The 10,604-nt window shown below is 48.9% G+C and overlaps 2 long non-coding RNA genes across 2 annotated transcripts in view; one reads left to right on the top strand and one right to left on the bottom strand.

Annotated features, from left to right (window-relative positions):
- LOC136788623 (uncharacterized) overlaps positions 1-10,604 on the top strand; it is a 314,374-nt gene that overhangs the window by 243,111 nt on the left and 60,659 nt on the right. The gene's annotated exons all lie outside the window — the stretch shown is intronic.
- The window catches only part of LOC136788622 (uncharacterized), a 69,362-nt gene continuing 64,932 nt past the window's right edge, over positions 6,175-10,604 (bottom strand). Inside the window, exon 2 of the long non-coding RNA XR_010827263.1 lies at positions 6,175-8,747. This is a non-coding gene — a long non-coding RNA (uncharacterized lncRNA). The remainder of the gene's footprint in view (positions 8,748-10,604) is intronic.

Here is a 10,604-nt window from a genome sequence, read left to right as displayed (position 1 = left end):
AATCTTACTGATTGTGGAGTCCGTTTTCCGCAAGTCAAAGGAGTCCATGCCATTGCTTGTATTATTCCTTCATATTCAGCATCGATTACTCCAGGCAGTACAAAAAGACCCGTTAGTGGGGTGCTAGACCGCCCTAGCAAGAGGGGGCTGCATCCCTTCCCTATTGGTCCCTTTACGTTTAGAGGTATTTTGCGGACCCGAGTGTCCCAAAGGGTGCAGCTCGTTACTGTGGAAACATCTAATCCGGCGCTTCCTCAGGTTCTGGCTGTGAGGGAATCCACGGTGACGTAGTGGACGGGATCGCTGGAGCAGTGGGCGGCTGCGGTCGCAGCCCGGTAGTCATCATCGCCCAGGGCGGTGACTTCCGCGAGGACGGCCCGCCCACGAAGGAGGGCCGGGGCACTTGTGTCATCGCGCGGCCCCGCCCCGCGCTCTGCTTCCTGTTTCCCTGCCGCGGTTGTAAAGGTTGTCCCTCTGCATTATGCGTCGAACGGCACTGGCTAGCCCAGTGCCATCCCGTGCCGCACCGTGGGCAAACAGTGGGAGGGGCAGAGTTACCGCGTTCCCCCCCCCGCTCCTCGCTGTGGGCATTCGGTGGCAAAATGCCCCGTGGCTCGACAGCGAAAACACCGTTTTCGCCCGGTTTTAAGCGCAGCAGCAAAAGCTCCGGCCAAAGCGGCAGTGTGATGTTCTATGGATCCGACTCGATTGCAAGCCTCTATCATTTGTACCAGTGTAGTATTAGCAGGCAGGGCTTGGAGTATTTTCTTACAGTCTGTGTTTGCATTTTGCACTGCCAGTTTTAGTATAAGGACCTCTTTGGCCTCGCGGTTGTCAATTTGTTTGTCCAAAGCGTCTCGCAATCTATCAATGAATTGCATATAAGGCTCGGTAATTTGTTGCCTAATGCTGGTAAATGATGGCTGGACTTTTCCAACTTCAGGCAACTTCAACATAGCCTGGAAGGCCAGAGACGCGGACTGCCGCAAGATGGCATCGTTGAGCCTAGCCTGCAATCTCGGATCAAATAACGGCTCAGTCCCCATCAACTGTGGGATCCCGGCTCCCCGGAGGGGGTCGCCGGGCTGCCGGTCCAGGTTACGCAGGGCGGCCAATTCGCACGCTTCTTTCCATTTTTGCTCCCAGAGTAATTTTTGTGTTGGCGTTAAAATCATCGCGGCTATCTGACGGCAATCGTACGGCACCAGCAAGTGACCAGTCATAACGTTTTCTAACAATGACTGAGTAAATGGTGCATGTAATCCATATGTAGTCACAGTCTTTCTCAATTCCTTAATTAGATCCCATTGGAAGGCATTATATTCATTTGGACCGTTGGGTCGCACCTGCACCGGGAAAGCCATTCCCACCGGGTCCCCGTCTTTTAGCACTTCTCGGCGCACCAGCTCCCATCGTTCCCGCGGGTCGAAAGCTCGGGCTCCCAGAGAGGCATTATCAGGGGCAAGCAAGGCGGGAGCCGAGGGGGTCAGCGGGGAGGGGTTCTGCGGCGGCAGCGGGGAGGGGCTCTGCGGCGGCGGTCCGCGGCCCTCTTCCTTGTCATCCCCCAGGTCTATCAAATTGCAGTGCTCTGGTGACCTTGCAGGCTCTGATCTCGGTTCGGCTGCTGTTATTGCCTGGGCAGCGGCATTCTGTACTTCCTTTTCTGCCTGCCACGATCTTAAAGTCTCTGTCACCAGCCACCACGTAGTCATCACCTCAGCAGCATTAGTATCCCCACTGGATGCTGCTTCCCATATTTTTTCCCCCGCTTGGTCCCAAGTTTTTACATCAAATACTGTAGAAGCCATTGAGGGGAACCCTTGTTTTTGCAAAATTTTCAATAATAGCTTTATCTTAAACGGATCATATTTTACTCCCCTGTCTATTAGGAGTTGCTTTAGTAATTTCACTATAGCCTCTTCCTCTGCCGAAAGGCTAGCTCCCATGATTAATGCCCAGACGCTCACCTGTCCTCCAGGTGATGTCCCAGGGTCGAAGCTGCAGTCCAGCTGCGAGCTTGATCCGTTTGGCTGGGTTCCGTTCAGACTCTCGTACAGCGCTGCTCCTTCCTGATCATGTCGGGGTCACCAATTGAAGGCAAGCACGACACGGACAGCTGATGGCTCTTCAACAGCAGGACCTTTATTGCCATTTTTCACCACTACATATACTTTTCCCGTAGCCCCACACGCTGTCCATGCACCCGAATCTGTCTTACAATTGGTTAGAGACCCTCAGACGCGCCTTGAGCCAGCCAGCAATTGGCTACTGCCCAAAGCTCATCTTTAACACTGTAGCCAATTTACTTTATCTCGTCCTTGCTCAAGTTTTTGGTTCTACCGCTGTTTTCCTCATTAACTCAGGGACGTGTGAAACAGCATGAAGCCACCTGCGAATTCCTTTCCCACAAAACAGCACAAAGCTCCCTGCGAATTCTTCTCCCACACTCAGGTACATACAATAATTGCCCATTGATCATTTTATCCCCTAGTCTCAGCTTGGTGTCCCCAGAATGTGGCACTGTTATCCCAGTCCCTTCTACCCCCATTACCTTTTAGAGTTTCATTAGTTAATTTAAGCCCTGATACTTTGCAGGGCAACGATGACCTAGCTGCCCTAGTGTATTGGGTTCACATGGCAAGGTTCTGGTAGTGGGGGGCTGTAGTGGTGGCCTCTGTGAGAAGAATACAAAAGCTCCCACGTCAGAAAAGGGCCAGTTTCAGCTGGAAGAAAACAAAACCAAAACGAAACACTGCTGCACAACAGCAGCTGGGAGAGTGAGGAGTGAGAAATACCCTTGCAGACACCAAGGTCAGTGAAGAAGGAGAAGGAGAAGGTGCTCCAGGTGCTGGAGCCAAAGCCCGTGGAGAGGGCCATGATGGAGCAGGTTGTTGTCCCCCCTCGCAGCCCATGGTGTACCATGGCAGAGCAGAACTCCACAGTGCAGCCCGTGGAGAGAAGCCAATGCAGGAGCAGGTGATCGGGGGGGGATCTGCTGCCCATGCAGGTCCCAAGATGGTGCAACCCGCTCCCAACGGATCCTACAGCACAGACCCACACATGGAGCAGCTACCAAAGAACCGCTGCCTATGGAGAAACCAACACAGGACCAGCCCAGCAGGGGTGGCACCCCCACCTGAAGGCTATCAAACGGGACTTTAGGGGACTGGGGCAGTTAGTAGATGGAGCGGGAGTACAGGTGGTGTTTTCCTCCATCCCTACAGTGGCAGGGAGGGGTACAGAGAGGACACGGAAAGCTCACCTGATAAACACGTGGCTCAGAGGCTGGTGCCAACACAGAAGTTTTGTTTTTTTTGACCACGGGGAGATTTACTCGGCACCCGGCCTGATAACTGCAGGTGGGTCCCACCTATCTAAGGGGAAAACGGATCCTAGCCCAGGAGCTGGCAGGGCTCATTGGCAGGGCTTTAAACTAGGTAAGAAGGGGGACGGGGATGAAATAAGGCTCGTTAGAGGTGTGCCAGGGGGAACAAAGTCAGGGCCGGTGGAGAGGGCAATGGCCCAGCTGAAGTGCATCTACACTAATGCACGCAGCATGGGCAACAAACACGAGGAGCTGGAAGCCATCGTGCAGCAGGCAAGCTATGACTTGGTTGCCATCACGGAAACGTGGTGGGACCACTCCCATGACTGGAGTGCTGCAATGACTGGCTATAGGCTCTTCAGAAGGGACAGGCAGCACAGAAGGGGTGGTGGTGTGGCTCTCTACATTAGAGAATCTTTTGATGTTGATGTTGTGGAACTCCAGGCTGGGAATGATAAGGTTGAGTCCCTATGGGTTAGGATCAGTGGGAAGGCCAACAAGGCAGGCATCCTGGTGGGGGGCTGTTATAGACCACCAAACCAGGATGTGGAGACGGATGAAGAGTTCTACAGGAAGCTGGCAGAAGTTGTGAAATCGTCAGCACTTGTTCTTGTGGGGGACTTCAACTTCCCAGACGTATCCTGGAAATACAATACAGCTTAGAGGAAGCAGTCTAGGAGGTTTCTGGAGAGCGTGGAAGATAGTTTCCTGATTCAGCTGGTTAGTGAGCCTACTGGGGGAGGTGCCCCGCTAGACCTTCTGTTCACAAACAGTGACGGACTGGTGAGAGATGTGGTTGTCAGGAGCTGTCTTGGGCAGAGTGACCACGAAATGGTATAGTTCTCTATTCTTGGCGAAGTCAGGAGGGGGAACAGTAAAACTGCTGTCTTGGACTTGCAGAGGGCAGACTGAGCTGTTCAGGACACTGGTTGGCAGAGTCCCTTGGGAGGTAGTTCTGAAGGGCAGAGGAGTCCAGGAAGGCTGGGCACTCTTCAAGGAGGAAATCTTAAAGGCTCAGGAGCGGTCTGTCCCCCCCCACGTGCCCAAAGATGAGCTGACGCAGAAGAAGACCGACCTGGCTGAACAGAGAGCTGTGGCTAGAGCATAGGAAAAAAAAGAGGGTTTATGACCTTTGGAAAAGAGGGCGGGCCACTCAGGAGGACTATAAAGATGTTGTAAGGCTTTGCAGGGACAAAATTAGAAAGGCCAAAGCTCATCTGGAGCTCAATCTGGCTACTGCTGTTAAAGATAAAAGAAAATGGTTTTATAAATACATAAACACGAAACGGAGGACTAAGGAGAATTTCCGTCCTTTACTGGATGAGGGGTGAAACTTAGTGACAAGAGATGAGGAAAAGGCTGAGGTGCTTAATGCCGCCTTTGCCTCAGGCTTTAGCGTCAAGACCAGTTGTTCTCTGGATACCCAGTACCCTGAGCTGGTGAAAGGGGATGGGGAGCAGCATGTGGCCCTCATAATCCACGAGGAAGTGGTTGGCGACCTGCTACAGCACTTAGATGTACGCAAGTTGATGGGGCCGGATGGGATCCACCCGAGGGTACTGAGAGAACTGGCGGAAGAGCCGACCAAGCCGCTTTCCATCATTTATCAGCAGTCCTGGCTATCAGGGGAGGTCCCAGTCGACTGGCGGCTAGCAAACGTGACGCCCATCTACAAGAAGGGCCGGAGGGTAGACCCGGGAAACTATAGGCCTGTTAGTTTGACCTCAGTGCCAGGGAAGCTCATGGAGCAGACTGAGTGTCATCATGCGGCACTTGCAGGGCAACCAGGCGATCAGGCCCAGTCAGCATGGGTTTATGAAAGGCAGGTCCTGCTTGACGAACCTGATCTCCTTCTATGACAAAGTGACGCGCTTAGTGGATGAGGGAAAGGCTGTGGATGTGGTTTACCTTGATTTCAGTAAGGCTTTTGACACCGTTTCCCACAGCATTCTCCTGAAGAAACTGGCTGCTCATGGCTTGGACCGGCATACGCTTCGCTGGGTTAAAAACTGGCTGGATAGCCGGGCCCAAAGAGTCCTGGTGAATGGAGTTAAATCCAGTTGGAGGCCGGTCACTAGTGGAGTCCCCCAGGGCTCAGTATTAGGGCCAGTTTGTGGCGAAATGACCACACGGACACCAGGGTTCTTTCAGGATCAGTAACTGCTACTACTTTATTGATGACATAACTTCAACTCTCTCTTACTGAGGGCGTAACTTCATCTCTCAGAGTGAGGGCACAACTTCATTCTATCCCTTATTCAGGACAGGCTCCCTTCTTATACCATTCGCCCCACAGCAGTACTTTTCCACTACCTCTTCATTGGTCAACAACTTTGCCCGGCAACAGCAAACACCCAGCAACTTCCATGCTTTAACGGCTGGAGAACAAGCAACCCTAGACGGCATGGCATCTCCTGAATCACCCTTCTTTGCTCCCTCAAAACTCTTTACATTCCTGATGGCCTCATCGTTAAGAGTCCGATGTTATCACCAACCATGGGGCTTGTTGACCCCCATGGCCACACTCCCACACCAGTTCTCTTCAATATCTTTATCGATCATCTGGATGAGGGGATCGAGTGCACCGTCAGCAAGTTTGCAGATGACACCAAATTAGGCACGAGTGTCAATCTGCTCGAGGGTAGGAAGGCTCTGCAGGAGGATCTGGATAGGCTGGACCGATGGGCTGAGGCTATCTGTATGAAGTTCAACAAGGCCAAGTGCCGGGTCCTGCACCTGGGGCACAACAACCCCAAGCAGCGCTACAGGCTGGGAGATGAGTGGCTGGAAAGCTGCCTGGCAGATGTGAGAAACACTCCGTAGCCAATAACTTAGGCTCAGGCGAGGATCTCAGTGAAGTAGTAATTTATTCGCGATTGCAATGGCGGGCGCCCCACAAGCAGGAGAGCGCACCCACTAGTTCCAAAACACAGTTTATATACTTTTTGATGACAGGACCCTCCCCTGTTTCCCCATTGACTGGGTAATCCAGGTTCACAATCTATCTGATGCTTCACAGACAATGCCTGGCCTTCAGTTGCTGGCCTGTTAAATTTCAAGCTTCTTTTGACTTTTTTACTGTTTGAAGTGGTAATGTTTCATCACTTATCTGATTTGACTTGACACCGTGATTTTCACCTAATTGCTCTAAGGAGTCCGGCTGTCTGCATTTTACAAGGTTTTCTGTTAAGCTTTCTTATCACTGCAAGCATATTTCAATACCACATTCCTTCCTTCTATACAATGTAACACTGCAAAAACAACATTTCCATTCCCACAATTCCCCCCTTTTCTCTTTTTATAATTTGTTGATTTTTGCAAAATTTTGCTCTAAGGTGTAATTTGGTAGATGTCTTCCTCTTCTTCACTTTCTTTGCTTTCCATTTCCTCTAATATCATCATCTTATCTGAGTAGGGTGGTGGATCCATGGTCATTTGTTTCGAAAGTGCAGTTTCAATTAACCGTTGGACAAGTCCCCTTACACAGGGGATAATGCAACAACCAATGGCTGTCAAAACTCCTGCTACTACAATCAAGGATGTAAATATGGACACTACCATTCCTTTCCATTTACCAAACCAAGATTCCAACCATCCTGTGATGGAAGTGTCTGTTCCTGAGTTTTCTGCCAATTCATTGGCAAGGGTGGTAAGCCCTTGCAATGCTCTAGTTACTGTGCCATCCAGGGCAGTATTGTTAGGGATAAAAGTACAACAACGGTTGCCCAGCATCACGCACACACCACCTTTCTCCGCAAGAATCGTATCTAATGCTATTCTGTTTTCCCAAGCCATTTTGCTGGTGGCATCTAGTTGTTCAGCGATTCCTCTTATCGCATCTCTTGTATAGTTTATGAATCTCTGCTGATTATAATAGATATAATTAATCCAATCCACATTTTTATTAATTGTTACCCACCAGAACAGTGACTCAAACCCTGCAGCAATTTGATTCCTGGCTTCCTGTTCATCAGGAACTCCTCTAGGCACCCCTATAGAATCTATGTATACTCTATCATCAAATGATATTCCTAAGCCTCTTTTACTTCTTCTGGGTATTTGTGATGTTTCGCTTTCAAATGCCAGGGTGAAGGGTATAGCTAATTGAACAAGTGCACAAGTGCCTCCCCAGTTAGATGGTAGGGTGGACCGTAAGATCTTCCCTCCACAGTACCACCAGAGATCTGCCCTAGGGATCTCAACTCTTGAATAGTTTCCCATCAAGTCCTCGGTAGCATTCAAGGTCCTCGTGCACAAGGCAAATTCTCCCAGATGCCGGGTAGCACTCACACCCTGCCGTGAGAGGCAAGCTGTATGGTTACCTATAGCTGTGGAGAATACAGGGGGAACCCTGATATTGCTATCATGCGAGGAAGGGAATAGCAAAGAGAGAGACTTACAGGCCTCATTTCCCCAGGCAGTCTTTTCTTGGTACAATGCAATCATACATCGCATTCCCTGGGAATCCTTGGTCCACCCCAATGGGCAGGGCACTATCTGGGCAATCAGTCATCCCGAGGCACAAGCATAGCAATTGCTATGGTTGAGACTCTGGACAGTATATTTGACCCATTCTATCCAGGCATTCACATCCCCATACCCTGTTTCAATCTCAAATGTTTGAACTGCCGCATTTCAAAGAGGGCCTCCTGTTTTCTCTCCTGTTTTCTCCTTGAGTTTCTCCCTTTCTCTGATGGCAATAGAGGATCGTTTCCATACAGCTATTCTCAATCTGGCTGTTGGGTCTCTACCAGTTATTTGTTCCCTCTGCTCAATTGTCGTTGGGCATTTAAATCTCCACAAGCTAACACCTCACAAGCATCAAACATGACAGATTGCGGTACATAACCCTCTGTCACATTCACCCATATTTTTATGGGGTATCCCATCTTACTATTATCTGGTCATGCCTTTTCCAAGTTGCCAATTGACCAAGACTTTCTCTGAGGCCTACAATCACTAAAAACAAAATTAATAATTGATTTTTCCCTGTCATTATTTTTAAACCTTAGGTTTCCAAATAATTATCAATACAAAGAATAAGATATACACTACTACCATAACAAACCCCCCTTGGGAACACTTCAGTTCACTATAGGCCAGTCCTTTCTCTCAAGCACAAGTCACACTCATTAGTTACCTGTGAAAATAAAAGGTTAGTTTACAATTGCAAGCTCTTATCCTGCTCAGAGTCCACTATGAGATTTTTCTCTTCGATTTCAGCTTCCAACAAGTCTTCTGTAGGAACAGCTTCCCAGGTACTAGGGTCGACGGATGCCTTCACTTGAGTATAGTGAGTCCAACCTTTTTCTGCAGTTCCTATGGCTGTTTCAGTGGTTAGTAGTACTTGGAAGTGTCCTTCCCATTCGGGCCGGAGTTGATCCTTTCCAGGTCTGAATCAGGACCCAATTTCCCACGGGTCCTGAGAAATGACAAAGAAGAGGACAACCCCAGAATACAGTTCTTAAGAAAACTCTCTTGTTTCGAATTGTGGTATCTCATCCCTTCTGCCCAGATAGGGTAATCCGAACAGCATCTCATATGGTGATATTCCTATATCCTTTCTTGGTGCTGTTTGAACCTGGAGGAGTGCTAAAGGTAAGCATTTTACCCAAGGAAGTTGGGTTTCTAACACTAATTTAGTTAATTGCTTCTTTAATGTCTGGTTCATTCGCTCCACCTTCCCAGAAGAGGAGGGGTGCCAGGGGGTGTGAAAATCCCACTCAATCTCTAAGGCCTGCATTAACCCTTGCAGTACTTGTGAAGTGAAATTATTTCCTTGATCTGAATCAATGTTTTCAGCTATCCCATATCTAGGGACTATTTGCTCCAGTGATACCTTAGCCACCGTGTTTGCAGTGGCAGATACAGAGGGGAAAGCTTACACCCATCCAGTCACGTGGTCAATTAGGACAAACAAGTACTTAAATCTCCCTCCTTTACGTAACTCAGTAAAGTCTACCTGTATACTTTGTAAAGGTCGAATCCCTGGCTCCCGTCCCCCTCTAGGTTAGTTACAAATGACCTTTTTATTTGCCTTTTGACATATGGTACATCCTCTGCATATTTGCTTCACTAAAGTGTGTATTCCTACACAGACATACTTTCTTAGCACAACATCACACATTGCTTGCATCTCCCAATGACTCTCTTGATGTAAAACATCATATTTGCCTCCTTGGTGCTTTATTCAGCATTTCTCTCCCATCAGGGAGTATCCATTTTCCCTCAGGCTTCGTGGCTCCTGATTCCTTAAAGAAATCTCTCTTAAAAACTTTTTAGTTCTTTCTTAGTTTTCAACAATTCCCTGAATCCTCTCTGGATTTATTCTCAGTTTTCCCTCAGACATTAGATGCCTTAAATACCTGACTTCTCTTTCTACGTATTGTAATTTATTTTTCAATACTCCCAAGCCCTGCTTTCCCAGAAAGTTGAATAGCTTGTTAGTAGCTTCCTTCACAACTGTTTTCTCCTGTCCTGACAATAAACGATCATACACATTTTGTAACAGAAATTCCTCCTTGGGAGGTTGGAATTGCTCCAAAATCTGTTCTAGAACTTTGCCCAAATTAATCGGAGGCCCTGTAAACCCCTGAGGTAAAACTGTCCATATGTATTGTTGCTTCCGCCCCCACTTCAGAGTCTTTCCAGTCAGAGGTGAATATATCTTTGCTCTCAGGGCCTGAGAGCACTCCATTAATACCACTGTTATTCCAGTCTAACAATTTACTATTTGAATGCCCAATTTCATCATCAAATCCCTTCCCAACAAGTTAGTCCCTGCCTTGGGTACATACAATAATTGCCCAGAGATCATTTTATCCCCTAGTCTCAGCTTGGTATCCCCCAAAGGTGGCACTGTTATCCCAGCCCCTTCTACCCCCATCACTTGTTAGGGTTTCATTAGTTAATTTAATCCCTGATATTTTACAGGCCAGTAATGACCTAGCTGCCCCTGTGTATTGTGTTTGATGGCAAGGTTCGGGAGGGGGCTGCAGTGGCAGCCCCCACGAGGAGAATCCAGAAACCACCCTGTGGCAGATAAGGGACAATTTCATCCGGCCCCAGAGGGGCCCACCACTGCCCAGAGCCAAGCCATGAGCAACACAGTCCGTGCCTCTGTGAGAGCACATCCACGAAAACAAACAAACAAACAAACAAAAACCTGCTGCTCAACAGCAGCTGGGAGAGCAAGGAGCGAGAAACCTCCCCGCAGACACCAAAGTCAGCACAGAAGGAGGGGGTGGAGGCGCTCCAGGCGCCGGAGCCGAAGCCCCCT

This window comes from Anser cygnoides, chromosome W, assembly GCF_040182565.1.
Source record: "Anser cygnoides isolate HZ-2024a breed goose chromosome W, Taihu_goose_T2T_genome, whole genome shotgun sequence".
Taxonomy (NCBI): domain Eukaryota; kingdom Metazoa; phylum Chordata; class Aves; order Anseriformes; family Anatidae; genus Anser; species Anser cygnoides.
The sequence above is the reverse complement of the archived record's forward strand: the minus strand, read 5'-3'. Positions and strand labels throughout refer to the sequence as shown.